Source organism: Tursiops truncatus, chromosome X, assembly GCF_011762595.2.
Source record: "Tursiops truncatus isolate mTurTru1 chromosome X, mTurTru1.mat.Y, whole genome shotgun sequence".
Lineage (NCBI taxonomy): Eukaryota > Metazoa > Chordata > Mammalia > Artiodactyla > Delphinidae > Tursiops > Tursiops truncatus.
In genome coordinates, this window is record NC_047055.1 from 31,066,453 (window position 1) to 31,082,538 (window position 16,086).

Consider the following 16,086-nt stretch of genomic DNA (forward strand, 5'->3'; position numbering starts at 1 on the left):
ATAGAATCCATCTACAATACCAACTTGCTTTCTGGTTAAATAGACCCTTGTTGATTATATAGATAAGGATGAGGTTTGTTTTCCTTTCATCATTTGAAAGGCTTTCTCCCAACCAAAGTATTTACAAGCAATCAGCAGCTGCAGCAGTAGTTTCTGAGAGTTGTCTGGGTGAGTTGTTAGTCTGCAGGATATCACCGACCTCTTGCAACTGCAATAGTAAGGAACAAAACCCAATTCCCTATAACTCACTTCATTCCACAGACTATAAACCCTAAACTAAGTTCCATAAGCCTATAACATGGACACATATATTGTCTGTATCTGTTGCTTTTTAAATAAAAACTGAAATGCTTGGTGCTTGATGACCAAAAAAGCCTCATCTATCCTTTTCTTCTCTCTGTATTTCTCCCTCATTTGTGTTGAATTAGCGATGAACTAATATACACTTTTATCCACCTTTATGCATAAAGGTATATAACCTCTACCAATCCATATTAAAATTAAAATATTTAATTTGTAAGCACTATTACATTATCAACAATATATATGTAAACATACACATTTTATAGACAATTTAATATTTCTAGTAAGTTAATATAAAATCTTCCAACTTGATTCCTTGCTCTAAACTGAGCATTGTCTCTGATCATGACTGGATGTACATTGTTGGGGGGGAAAAGCTGAGATAAGCCAAAGTGATGATACAATTTCCAACCATAGTTATGAACTGGTAGGTCTGATGATAATTTTATTTGTGACAATAGGCATTTGTATTGCAACTGAGTTGAGATGTGGACAGGTGCCAAGGTCACCATGAAAAAAATGGGCTCTGGTCTTCTGTGCTTGTATTACTGAGAGAAAAGAAAGAAGGAAGGAAGGAAGGAAGAAAGGAAGAACTTGCATATCATTTATTTGGCATTTATCATCCATTGATTTATTTTGGTTAATTATTTTTTCTTTTCCTTTTTTTTTTTTTGATAACTCAATAGGGGAGATAAATGCATTAAAAAAAAGAAAAACGCTTAACAAAAAACAGGAAACCTACTACCCGGAATAGAAAATTATTAACATTTTGTCATTTTTGTCTTACATTTTTTAAATAAAATAAATCAAACTTTACAGGTAAAATTGAAGTAGTAATCTTTGTGTCCATCCCAAATTCTATTTCATTTTCTCCATCCACACACACACTCTCTTCAGGGGCAGCCAACATCACGAGTTTAGTGGGTATCCTTCCATTCCTTTTTTATTACAATGTATTTATATATACATGTACCTACAAAGAGTATATAACATGTTTTTGTTTTAAACATTTACATAAATGCTGTACACTACATATTCTGCAACTTACTTTTCTCAAAGTAATGAGAAACATCTAGTTTTTTGATATATTAACTGTTTCATATCATTTTATTGTTTGACAAAAACGTTATTTTTGTTATTCATTTTCTACTTGGTCTAAATTTAGACAATTTTTGTTTTTTCTATATAGCAAACAGTATTTCACTCTACTTGGATGCAAGCTCTGCAAGAACAGGAATTTTTGTCTGCTTTGTTCAATGATGTAACTCCAGCACATAGAATAGTGCCAGGTATATAGTAGGCACTCAATAAACATGTGTTGAATGAATGACATGATGAACGTTATATACGTGCTTCCTTGAACTCGTGGAAGAGCTCACGGAAGAGCTTCCCTTTGGCAGATGCCTAGGTACAGTACAATACCTATTTATACTTGTTGGCAGTTGGTGGTATGCAATTTGAGTTTCATTAGGGGCTGCTGCCCACTGCTTTCCAGGTAGGCTATGCCAGTTTACACTTCCACAAGTATTCCTTGTACCTCACATTCTTATCAGCCTGGTATTATCAGATTTTTTTTTTTTTAGCAATTCTAATGAATTATAAATAGTGTCTTCTTAAGGTTTTAATTTGCATTTCTTTGGTTAGCAGTATGGTGGGGCATATTTTCATGATCATTGGACAGTTAAATTTTTTAATTAAAAAATATGTATGTATATATATGTCACATTTTCTTTGTTCACTCATCCAACGATGGACACTTAGGTTGTTTTCACATGTCTTGACTATTGTAAATAATGTTGCAATGAACATGGGGGTGCAGATATCCCAAGAGAGTGTATTCATTTTCTTAGTATATATACCCAGAGGTGGGATTGCTGGATCATAAGGTAATTCTATTTTTAATTTTTTGAGGAACCTCCATACTGTCCTCCATAGAGGCTATACCAATTTACTTTCCCACCAACAGTGTACAAAGTGTTCCATTATCTTCTCATCCTTACCAAGACTTGTAATAGGTTGTTGATGATTGTCATTGAATTGTTTAGTTCAATCATTATAGTCTCCAACTCCAGGATTTCTGCTTGATTTTTTAATGGTTTCTATTTCTTTGTTGAACTTCTTGTTTTGTTTATGCATTGTTTCCCTAATTACATTTAGTTGTCTATCTGTGTTTTCTTATAGTTCACTGAATTTCTTTAAGAGAGTTATTCTGAATTCTTTGTTGGACAGTTCATAGATCTCCATTCCTTAGGGACAGTCACTGGAGCTATTAGTTTCCTTTGGTGGATTCATGTTTCCTTCATTATTCATGATCCTTATGGTTTTGCACTGCATGTTTGAGGAAGCAGGCACCTCTTCGTCTTTAAGACTGATTTTGGCAGGCATAGCTCCTTACCAGTTAACCTGTTCAGAGGTTTTGGGTTAGCCATCTGGTGGTGTCTGCAGGTGAGCTTGCTGCTAGAGTCCTGGACTGGGCAGGTCTGGTGCTTGGGTCAGTAGATGGGCTTAGTGTTGGTGTACATAGAGACCAGCTTGGTGCCTGGGTCTGTGGGGGCAGGCCTGGAGTCCAAGTTCACTTGGGTGAGCCTGAGCTTGAGTCTGTATTGATGGAGCTATGCCCGTGTCTTTGTAGGCAGACCTGGATCCTGCTTCTACTGGGACCAGCTAGTCACCAGAGACCACTAGGGTGGGCCCAGCATCTGGGTCCATGGGAGCCAGTTTGGTACTAATGTGGGCCAGGAGGCTGGTTTCATAAGAGCTTGCCTAGAGGTTGGACCACAGGGGCCGGCCTGGCACTAGAGCAAGACCAGAGCCTGAGGTAGCTGGAGTCAGCCTGTAACCTGGAGGCTTGGTCTCTGGGTACCCATCTGGCATTTAGGCAGGCTAGGAGCCTGGGTCTATAGGAGCCAACCTCCAGGCTAGGGCCGTGGGGACTGACCTGGTGAATGGGTGGACTGACAGCCTGGGTCCATATGATCTGGTCTGGAATCTTGGTCCACAGGGGCTGGTCTGGCCCTTGGGTGGGCCAGGAGCCTGGAGCCATGAGCCAGCCTGGTGCTGGATGATTTGAAAGCCTGATTCCGTGGTAATCAGCTTGATGTAGGGTGTCTACTTGGTGCCTAGATTTGCAAGGGTTGATAGAGAGCCTGGGGCCACAGAAGCCATCAAGATCCAGGAGAGCTGGCCAGCGATGGGATGTGCCAGGAACCTGGGTTTGAAGGAAACCATGGGGAGGCTGGCGTCATGAAAGTCTCCCAGCACCAGGGTAGGCCAAGAACCTGGTTTCACAGGAGCCTGTCAGGTGCCTGGGGCCACAGAAGCCACCTACAACCACCCAAGCAGATGTCAGGGTGGATTGGGGCCTGAGTTTCTGACCCTGAGACCGGGAGCCTTGTATTTAAAATGCCACCTAGGGCTGCAGGAGCTGCCTGAAGCCACTGGAGCTGGCAGGCACTGAGGTGAGCTGGAGGCCTGGGTTCTCAGGACCCCACAGGGCATCATCTAGTGCTGTGGCCGCTGGCCTGATGCTGGGGCGGGCCAGCTCTGGCAGTGAAGGCGGGCACTCACTTCACTCTCCTTCTCCCATAGGGATGGTGTCTCTCTCTGCACTGGGCCTCTCGGGATTAGGGCAGGAGAGACAGGAGTGGTGTGAATCTATCTTTCCTACCTTCCTCAGTGCATCTTTTCCTATGTTTGCACTTCACCCAGATATGGTAATCCCTCACCTAGAATCCTTGGCTCTTACGAAGGGATTTTTGTTCACAGCTGTTCAAATTGATGTTTCTGGGCTGAAGGGGAATGAGCCCTACAAATTCCTATGCTGCGATTTTGCTGATGTCACTCGAGAATTGAATTTTCTTTTCCATATTCATGACAACGAATCAGTAAATTCTAAGGAGTGAGACCCACTTTTCATTCTTCTTTTCATGCCCCATAGCATTACTTCATGCTTATATGTTGTTAATTAAGGTTATATATGACATCGCCAGCATGTAGAACTTACCTCCCATGCCAACTTTGCATCATGGATTATTTCTATGATAAAGCAAGCATATAAGCAGCACTGGATATAATTTATATTAAATCACTTTGAAAACTTCAAATACAAGCTCATGTTATCACTAGAATGGAACTCCAAGTTTTGAGCGAAGGGAATTATTGCAAGAACTCTGGATACAGTCAGCATAATGAAACTATAAAGTTCTGTTATGAAACTTGAGGGAAGCAGTTTGAAAATGGGCAAGTAGAAAATGCCCAGATCTAGGAGCAAATAGGTGGAGTACTCTTTAGTGAGGCCTACCTCAGGAGGTAAGGGTAGGGCAAGGCCTATAAGCCTAAAACTGCATTACTCAGGCTTCAACAGTTTTTGTCTTCCACTGACTTATCTCTACTTTTAGGGCCTCATCTCCCTTCAAGCATCTGGTGCTCTTATGTTGCTCCAAATCTCTCCTAACAGAGAGAAAATGGATGTAATCAACTCAATCACACTGATATAGACATAGCTAGACATTGACCCATTCATTCTTTATGTATTCATTCCTTCATTCAAAGAATACATATTAAGTACCTACTATGTAAGACACTGTACTAGACTCAGTGTAGTTCCCCTCTCACAAAGGAATCTACCAATACCTGCCTATTAGAATCTTATCCATAGTTCAAGGTTATCCGAAATGCTTTCCTAATCCTCCCAACTATAAATTTCTTCTGAATGCCCAAATACCTCTCTTTTCTTGGTTTATAACTTGATAGGGCTCTCTTTAGTTCCCCTAAGAGATTTCAACACAGAAAACATCATGAACAAAGTCACAGTGACAGACATATGCATTGGATGGTTGTGGGAAGATGAATAGACCATTTGGGCTGCAGCGGAGGCTTTTCGTAGGGAGTAAAAGAGGATGTTTGCAAGGGATTCAGGTCAGCATCCTCACAAGAGCTTTGAACAAAGCTTTGAAGATGAGTAGTTTTCCAACAATCAAATTTGTTAGACGGCAGGTGCTCCAGAGAGAGGGAATGACAAAGGCTTGTAGTTCAAAAATAAATGGGGCATGATTAAGGAAGAGCAAATAATCCTGTTTGGCTGGAAAGAAAGGTACACGTGTAAGGCAGTAATAGAAAATGAGTTCAGAGAATAGGAGGGGATTCTGATGTGGAGAACTTTGAAATCTTGGCTGGGGATTTGGAGGCTAATTTGGGTAGAGTCCTTTGGGGGCACAGAAAAGAATTTCCCCTCATGATGCCTTGTGACCTAAGGCATCAGTGGTGTCTGTGGCGACAGAAATGGATTTGAATGGTGGCAGTGCGAAGTCATCGTAAACAGACATAAAAAACTGTGAGTCTGACGTCATTAGGCACATATTAACACTAGATCTAGGGAGTACTCCTTATAACTTAAGATGGTTTTATGACCAATAGGAGGAAGTACATCTTTACACAGCAGGAATTATGCATATGGGACCTATTATTGCAAGAGGATATACAAGGAACAGAAAATAAACAGAGATTCATGATGATAGTTCTAAAACAGGTAGCTGGATTCTGAAGGTGGCATTGCAGGGGAGCAGAATATGCCACACCAAAATTTATCACTTTGGCAGCAGTACAAAAGGATATTCTGACCCTCTTTTGTCTCCCTGAAATCATGTGAAGTGTATCCTCCTTATGTCAGGAGGATAGAAGGCATCCTTATTGTCAGAGGTGGGGAATTGCCTGAGAAGGCTCTATAAACAAACCTTGTTACTTCCTCACTTACCCCAAGCCCAAACTTCAGCTTGTCAATTCCTCACAAATTTATTATTTTCTTTGTCTAAAAGGTATAAAAGCTGTCTGCTTTTGTCACTTCTTTAAGCCTCATATCTTTGGGGATCACATACATACAAAACTAAATTAAATTAAATTTGTTTTTCTCCTGTTAATCTGTCTTATGTCAATTTAATTATCAGACCAACCAAAGAACCTAGAAGGGAAGAAGAGGAAAGTTTTCCTTCCCAACAGCATAAAGCAGACAACCACCATATTTTCCCACAAAAATCTCATGGCATCATTCCACTATGGAAAACAGTACAGAAGTTCCTCAAAAAATTAAAAGTAGAAGTACCATATGATCCAGTAATTCCATTTCTGGGTATATATTAAAAAGAATTGAAAACAGGGCCTTGAAGAGATATTTGCACCCCCATGTTCATTGCACTATTAGCCACAATAGTCAAAAGGTGGAAGCAACGCAAATGTCCATTGACAAATGAATGGATAAAGAAAATGTGGTATGTATATATATATATATATATATATACTATGAAACATTATTCAGCCTTAAAAAGAAGGAACTCTTAAAATATGCTACAACATGGATGAAACTTGAGGACATTATGCTAAGCGAAATAAGCCCATCAGAAAAATATGCCATGATTTCCAGGCGCCTGGACTTCAGACTATACTACAAAGCTACAGTAATAAAAACAGTGTGGTACTGGCACAAAAATGGAAATACAGATCAATGGAACAGGATAGAAAGCCCAGAGATAAACCCATGCACATATGGTCACCTGATCTTTGATAAAGGAGGCAAAAATATACAGTGGAGAAAAGACAGCCTCTTCAATAAGTGGTGCTGGGAAAACTGGACAGCAACATATAAAAGAATGAAATTAGAACACTCCCTAACACCATACACAAAAATAAACTCAAAATGGATTAAAGACCTAAATGTAAGGCCAGACACTGTAAAACTCTTAGAGGAAAACAGAGGAAGAACACTCTATGACATAAATCACAGCAAGATCCTTTTTGACCCACCTCCTAGAGAAATGGAAATAAAAACAAAAATAAACAAATGGGACCTAATGAAACCTAAAAGCTTTTGCACAGCAAAGGAAACCATAAACAAGATGAAAAGACAACCCTCAGAATGGGAGAAAATATTTGCAAATGAAGCAACTGACTAAGGATTAATCTCCAAAATTTACAAGCAGCTCATGCAGCTCAATATCAAAAAACAAACAACCCAATCCAAAAATGGGCAGAAGACCAAAACAGACATTTCTCCAACGAAGATATACCAGTTGAAACAATAGAAACAATAGAAGCCCAAACCATAGAAATCCATAATCCAGGATTTTGTGTACCCAGTGTATTCTGTGGAATAGAGGCAATTTTTGTAACCTATTCATATATTCATAGTGATCTTTGCTGAAAATAAACTCCTCCCAAAAAAAGAAAAGAAAATCATTCTCCAACTTCAGAGATTTAACTATATTTAGTACGTGATCAGAGTCAGTCAATGTCCCCCAGTTGTTTCCAGGACCAATATGTTACCTTGTGCTTTAAAATGTCCAATCAGCTTGGCCAGATGAGAGTTATATAGAATACTTCTGAAAACAGAGGAAAAAAATCACCTGAGAGTAAGACAGTAGACACTGAGCATGTTTGTCTTTTGTTTTTCATTAAACCTATTTTAGTATATATTGGTTTGGAATCACAGGTAGTATTTGGCACTGCCTAATTTTGTTTGGTCTGCAAGTTTCTTTCCAGAGATGAAATCCCTAGTGAAACTGAATTTTTGACATTGTAATAAAACCTGTCTTTGCTGGGAACATTACATGAATTTTTTTTTTTTTTTTTTTTTTTTTGCCCTCTTAAGACTCATGACATTTTACATTGATTTTTTTTGTTTTGTTTTTTTAACTTGGAAAAGATTTTATTTTTACAACTGAGGAGAAAGGTAGCACATATTTTTATTCCCACGTATTGGAAACACACAAGTATATGGGGTTTTTTTCCATGTACATAGCGTTATATTTCGAATTCTATATACACTACAGTGTGCTCACCACCAAAGGGGTGGGCGAAGGGCAAAACTGGTAACTGTATGGTTACATTGAGTTTTATATATATTTTGAAAAACCTGTTTAAGACATATCTTGAATTTGGGGGTTAAGCTTCTTAGAAGCATCTCTTTCCGTTTCCTAGACTAAAAATAAAAACCTGTTTTAGGCAAGATTTCAATGTCTTTTCTCTGTCCATCGGGAATTTTCTATAATAAAGTTTGAATGTATAATGGTAGCAAATAATTCTCTATTTTCTCAATCTGATTTGGCATAAATACCAATATAGCTCATAGTGGATATGCTTCTGGAAAATATGCACACAAGACTGACCAAAAAGTCCAGAGATGTGTTATACTCGGGACACACCAGCCAAACACTTTCCTAGCTCCCTTGTCCCTGTTGCAGTACTGCGTGTATGTGGCAATCATTGAGATTTGCTGTATCCTAGGGTTTATAGACCGAGTTATAGTTTTGATATATGCCTAAAGTGACCTTTAAACCTAGACTGCATCTAGACACAGATGCAAACAAATGGAGGGACATTCAGTCAGTAGTTAGGCATTTCATAATGCCATAACAGGTTTCAAAGAGCCAATCGTTCCTGCCTCTCTGAGGCTAATTTGAGAATTAATGCAGAAAGTCTAAGGCTAGGCCCTTTGTGTCCAGAAAGCCTATTTCCATTTCCACAGCAGTGGTAACTCTAAAATGAGGCAAAAACATTATTTGAATTGGATCTTGTCAAAAACTCATCACAACCAGAAATACATATGCCCTCACTTGAGATAGAAGCTGGGACTGCTTTGTACATACAATGTTTGGTGTGAGAGATCCTTAAGTATTGAGAGGCAGTGCAAAGCAGTAATTATGAACATAGTAATGTGTACTCATGGAGACTTGAGCCACTTCCTGTATATGTGACCTTGGGAAATGTACATGACCTCTCTGAAACACACTGTTTCTTTTGTATGAATATGGGAGGCAATAAATATCTATCTGATAAAACTGTTGTAGGGATATCAAATGAAATATGCAAAGTGTCCAAAACAGTAGTTAATACAGAGTAGAAGCTTAATAAATGGCAGCCTAAACCATTTTGAAATGGCAGTTGTGACCAACATACCGGGAAGGAACCTAAAGTGGGAAGAAACAGCTTAATCTTACTTCTTTATACTTGGTCAAATATTTTATCATGGTTTCAAATTAAACAGACTTACTGAGATAACTCTGGCTATTAAAACGCAATCTCTTTCAGTAATCAAGAAAAAAAATGTGTTTCACTCCTTAGGCAAATACAAGACTCTTGAAAACTTAGTTTTAGATAAACAGATGATTTAGTAGCACTGATTTATTTGAAGTTCAGTCCAAATGAATTAACATCTGAACTGTCTACATAACACACCATTAGAAAACATACTCAGTGAAACAATAAGGTTGGGCAAATTTCCATCTTGTAACATGTTCAAGATTGATATTCTCATATTCTAGCTGCTCAACCTTGCTTCAGTTGTTTTTTGTTTGTTTGTTTTTGTTTTTGTTTTTGCGGTACGCGGGCCTCTCACTGTTGTGGCCTCTCCCGTTGCGGAGCACAGGCTCCGGACGCGCAGGCTCAGCGGCCATGGCTCACGGGCCCAGCCGCTCCGCGGCATGTGGGATCTTCCCAGACCGGGGCACGAACCCGTGTCCCCTGCATGGGCAGGCGGACTCTCAACCACTGCGCCACCAGGGAAGCCCCTTGCTTTAGTTTTAATCCTCCCTTGAAAGAAGATGGTGTGGACCATCTGCAAATGAGCCCGCTAGAGCACTAGTTTAGGGGAAAGGTACTAGGGCTTCAGTTACAGAAGTCTGGAGTCAGATCAGGGTATCTTACTTAAGATATCCAGGAGTAGAAACAACCATAGAGCGAATATGAGCCAGAATTCCTAAAGAGTTCTGAGACTGAATCAGAAGCATGCAAGATTGGTGAGTCCAAAGGACTAAGAACTTGGGAAAATGCCAAAGATCAGCAGTCAGGAAAAGACTAGAACAAAATAGGAGAAAGTCACAAGTGAATTGAGAAAAAAAATGGCCATTATTGTGAAAAAATAAAAAAGCTATTCAAAATGCGATACCTGATGAGATTTGCTGACTTAATGATGTAACATTGTGGTAGATGCCTTCAGAGAAGTTTATACTCAAGACAATTGAAGGACCTTGGCCAGAATGCCCACCTCGCCATGTGGTTAGCTCAACTAGTTAGAGTGGGTTAATATGAGATTTGACTTTTGCCTAACCAATAAATGGTTTTCTTGAATTGTTGATTAATGAGCACATATTATATGACAGGAAAATGATATACATTACCCCGTGTGGTCCTTACAACAGCCTATGGGGTAGGTGCTAGTATTGCTAGCATTTTAGAGATAAGGAAACTATGGGTCAGAGAAGTTAAATAACTTGCCCAAAGTCAGCAGACAGCAAGTGATCTCAGGATTTGAGCCCTGGTTTGTCTGATTTCAAAGCCCATGCTTTTAGCTATTATGTATGGTTAGTTTTCCTTTGATTCACAGACTCCAGGCATAGGCCAGGGTGAGCTGTCTTACAAATATGTATCACTAACCATAGCAGGATCTGCATGTGGGTGGCCCAGAGCAAATCCATCACCACCCACGGGGAAAAACACACAACAATTAAGGCCAGGTCCTGATGAAGGCCTTCTTCTTGGGCATGTGTCCTTTTGGCTGCCAAATTTCACAACAGAATGCCAACAATAAATTGTCATTTAAAGATCTGTTTAATTGGTAATTTGGAATAGCTACCACCCAACATCTATTAAAAGCTAAGTGGAGGAAAACATATTTATGAAGGTTTATATGTATTTTTGTAAAGGCATTTGGTTTTTTTTGTTTTCTTTTGGTTTTTTGTTTTTGTTTTTTTTTTTCATTACTCAGTGTCCTTTTAAGAGGAGAATAGAGAGACATTTCTCCCCGGTCTTAACTATCAGGAATAGTAGTGTTTCTTTAGGGAACATTCGTTAGCTTTTGCTTGTTTATTTTTGTTTTATTGCAAGTAGGTGATGGTGGGGCCTTGTGGACCAAATATTCCAGTGGCTTTCAATCCTGACTACACATTAGAACTACCTGGGGAGATTTTTAAAAATATGAATACTTGGACCCAACCCCCAAAGATTCTGATACACTCTGTCTAATTTGGTCGTAGGAATCAACATTTTAGGTCTCTCCAGGGGATAAAGTTGAGAGCCACTGATGCAGCTTATCAAGTTTAGATTTTCCTTCTTTGAGAAAATGCTTAGAAAGCACAGAGTCAGAGCCGTGGTCCACCCATAGCCAGCATGTTAGGACTTTGAAGTATGCGTTATTTTTATTAATCTCATTTCTGGCTCTGTTTTATGTCTCATCCTTGTTTTTTCTCTTTTACTTTCTCACCTACTAACTAGAGGTTTTTTTTTTTAATATCTCGATATTCTAGGTTTCCATGTAAACTACATTTTTTAGAACATGTTAATGTGTACAGTCAAAATAGTGTATTGAAAATTATGATGTTTGCAAGTTATGAAATATAGTTTAAGGAAGTTTTCATGTTCACTCTCAGTTTTTGCCAAATTTTAAGGATACAAAGATCTACCTTGCTCCTCGCCTTTACACTATTGATGTTCCAGGTAATGAAAAGAAAAATAAATCTAAATACTACTGGCTCAATTCACTCCTGATTCATTTTTCTGTTTTTCAATAGCACATAAAGAGCCAGTATATTGTTCAAATATGGCATGGTGTATTAGACTAAACACTGGTAACTATATATCTCTGTGATCTTTGACAAGTCCATCAATGTCTCTGGATTTCTTTTTTTTTTTTACCTTAAAAAAAAAAAAGGAAAGTGGTGAGAATTTGGATTAAATTCCTTTTCCCTCTACCAGCTCCAAAATCTATGACTATCAGACCCAATTTTGCCATTTTGGATTTTTTGTCATTTTTCTATTCGATTACAATGAGTGGGATCAGAGATAATGACAACTTTATAGCTACTAGTCTTATCACAGAATAATATGCATGGTTATATTTTTAAATACTTTGTTAAAAATCAAAGCAAATGTTTATTGTAGTGAGTGAATGAGTCAGAAGAGAATTTAATATTAAAAAGTATATCAGAGACTGAAAAGGCAGAAGGTATCACTGAGGTATCAGGGAGCAGAGAACATCTCCTAGGGTTGGGGCAACTATTAAGCCAGGTGGGCTTAATAAGGGATTCCTTGATGAGAAAACTCTTTAGTGGTATTTTGAAAGGACAAACCTTGATCGGATAGTAGGATAGGGTGGTTATTTGAAGCAAATCTATTCCCTGTTCTTCACCTCCATTGCTACCACCCTAGTTAAAGTCACTATTATTTCTTGCCTGAACTTATTGAGTAGGCTCCTACCTGGTACCCCTCTTTGCACATTTACCCACAAACAAATCATCCTCTGTTTATGATCCAAAATTACATTTTTAAAAATAAAAAATCAGATTATGCAGCTTTGCTGCTTGAAACTCTTAAAAATGGCTTCCCTCTGCACTTGAAAAACAAAATTCAAACTCCTTTCCTACAAGGGCCTACTTGACCCAACTTGTGTCTAGCTCTCTGGCCTAATTTCACATCATGTTCTCCCCTGAGCTCTGCATTCCAGCCGTGTTTACCCTTTAGCTCCTCAGATCTCTTATATAATTCATTCTGCTACACGGTCTTTGTACTCGTTGTTCCTGCTTTATGGAATGATTCCCTTTCTTTCTTTTATCTAGTTAACACTCACCCATCCTTCATATCTTAAGTCAAAAGTTACTTCCTCAGGGATGCCTTCCCAAATTAGGTTGGGTTCCCCTCCTACAGGTTTTCAGGACACCAAAGCACTCTTTCTTCAGTGTGCCCCACTGTTTATAATTATACACTTATTTAACTAAATCTGCCTCTCCCATTAGACTGTAACCTCTTTGGGGGCTGAACCAGATCTATGTTGTTCACTAAGATATGTCCTGCATGTAGCACATAGGAGGTATTCAACATGCCTACGATACATTTTAATGAATAAATTAATGGGCTGCTTTAAGGACAAGGGCTGGGTCTTACTCCCCACTGCCCACTGCAGTGCTTACATTTCGTATGTACTCAGTAAATGTTTGCTAGAATATCAATGGGCCTGAAACCAGAGGAAGTTGGATTTTCTTCCTAGTTATCCAATTGTCTGTCAGGGGTCACCATAAATGTGTTTTTAGAAGCCTCTTCATTGATTTTGTTGGGGTGAGTAAATGATCCCTTAGCAGAGCAAGTCTTATATGTAGATCTTGAAGTCTATGAGTTGAGCAAAAATTCTAGTCTCTAAAAGCCTACTCCAACATTCCCCTCCCTAACCCATACCCAGATTTTATTTCTGTGACCAGTAGCACAAATGAAAATGCTCACAGTACAAGGTACAAGACAAAAAGAATAAGATTGTGATGATATGTTTTTCCAATAAGAAGCAGGGAGATGACATGCCACTTACTTATAAATTCCTTTATAATTACTTTTTTCACATAAAAGCCAAAAGGCCAACTTATGATTTTACATCCATTTGTCAGCAATACCACATCGTTGAATCCAATTTCAGTGAAACTTCAAGGAGCTGCAAGGCTCTTTGTCACTTGAAAAAGAAGATGCAGATAATCTTCGAATACCAGAATTGCCAGACTGCTAAGATATCTTTATGTGTAAACCCAATTACGTTTGGACTATTAACAGTGATCAGAACAAAATTAATTCACACTAGTGATAATAGTCACCTTTAATTGAATGCTTACTCTATGCTAGGAACTGAATTAAGTGTTTTGCAGTAAGCATCTCTAATCCTTACAACAGTCCTATGGGGTAGGTATATTTATTTAGCTTCATTTTTACATATAGGAAACCAGAAGCTTAGAGATGTTAAAATACTTCACCCACCGAGTCACAATTCGAATTGATTCTCTAGTTACAAACACAAAAAGACAGTGTTACTGCTAGTTGGTTTACTGGTCATGTGCTCCTGTCTTTTTCAGTAATTTGACTCCTGCCTCACCCTCCTTCCTTCAATTATCCTAATCCACGAAACGATGCTTATTTTTGCCTCTCCTTGTCACTGCTTTGGGAATCTACTTCCCATATGAATGACTGTATCTAATTATGAACCACTCAGAGACGTGATCCCATCATGGATAGATTTTAATTTCATGTTTTTGTCCTGACAACGCAGTAGATTACATGTAATATTCGTGTCTCTTTCACAGTAAACACTTTGGAAAAGAGAGCGAATAGTGTGGTTCAATGGAAAGAGCTCATGTTTGGGATTCTAGTTCCCAGTCCCCCACAAACTAGGTATATTATCTTAAGCAAACCACTTTATCTCTCAGCGTCTCAATTTCAGATTTGAACGAGTTAAATCTCTTCTAACTCTAAGCCATTCTGCATATATGATTTTTCCTGTAACTGAGGTCCATCTTTGAAATTCAAGGAAAGAGATATGAAATAAAATCATTGTCATCTTATTCTGGGCATTGAGAAAAAAAAAGTTACCAATCCTTTATTCCATGGCCATCTACACAGCTCAGTGAAGGACTAGAATTCAGAAATAATAACATCCCAGTATAATAATTATTATCCCTTCTCCCTTTATCTAACATGGCATGATTCACCCTAATGACTTGGTAAGCATAGAAGGATGGGAGTCATACACCAGCATAGTGTCCAGTACATAGAAGTTTCTTAATAAAGTTTTGTTGAACTATGGGACTTCCCTGGCGGTCCAGTGATTAAGACACTGCACTTCCACTGCAGGGGGCACGGGTTCAATCCCTGGTCCAGGAACTAAGATTCAAATTGTTGAACTAATAAACAGATACTGCTACATCCCCCTAGCACACGTCTTTCTCATCTCCACTGGATGCAAATGTCATGTGTTCTCCAAATTCAGATTTGGTAGCCCTTAGACTTCCATTCAAAGGACCACAATCAATCAGAAAATCTGCATATTTCACACAGTTGTCGATGTCTCTATTTTAGACAAAGGTTCATTAAGCCACGATGTGTTCAAGTTAGGCATGATCTAGCTTAATAAACAGCAAAAATGAGCCTGAGTAAACAGGATACATCTCCATGAAGATAATGTCAATATCTGTTTTGTTCTGCATTATATTCCCATTACTTAGCATGGTACCTGGAACATGGCAGATTATCAGTAAATATTTATTGGGTGATTTTGTGCAATACAGCTGTACCATCTGTCTCCTCATTGATCATCAAGATTGATTTGATCTCTGTATGTAAGGAGACTACTAGAATGAATCAAAGAGAAATACATTTCACTTTTAAAAATTTGTACACAGACATTCTATACTATAGAGCAGAATCAGTGAACTTTTTCTATAAAGAGCCAGAGAGTAAATATTTTAAGCTTTGTGGGTCATATAGTCTCTGTCTCAACAATTCATCTCTGCCATTGTAGCACTGAAGCAGCCATAGACAATTCATAACAAATGGGTATGGCTGTGTTCCAATAAAACTTTATTTTTAAGAACAGGAGGAAGACTGCAGGTTGACCTGTGAGCAGTAGCTTGTTGATCCGTAATAGAGAGGAATTTGCATCATAACTATAACTTTGTAATCTAATTTCTAGACCAGCAGTTCTCAATATTTTGGTCTCAGAACCTCCTTATACTCTTAAAAATTATTGAGGACTCCAAAAAGCATTTTTGTTTATGCAGATTTTACCTATCGATATTTACCATATTAGAAAGTAAAATTGTGAAATTAAAAGAATATTTATTTTTATTCATTTAAACAACAGTAATAAACCTAGTGTGTATCAACATAAATAACATTTTCTTGAAAAGTGATTATATTTTCAAAATTTTTAAAATAGTGAGAAGAATGGCACTGTTTCATATTTTTGACTTGATAGAAGACAGCAGGATT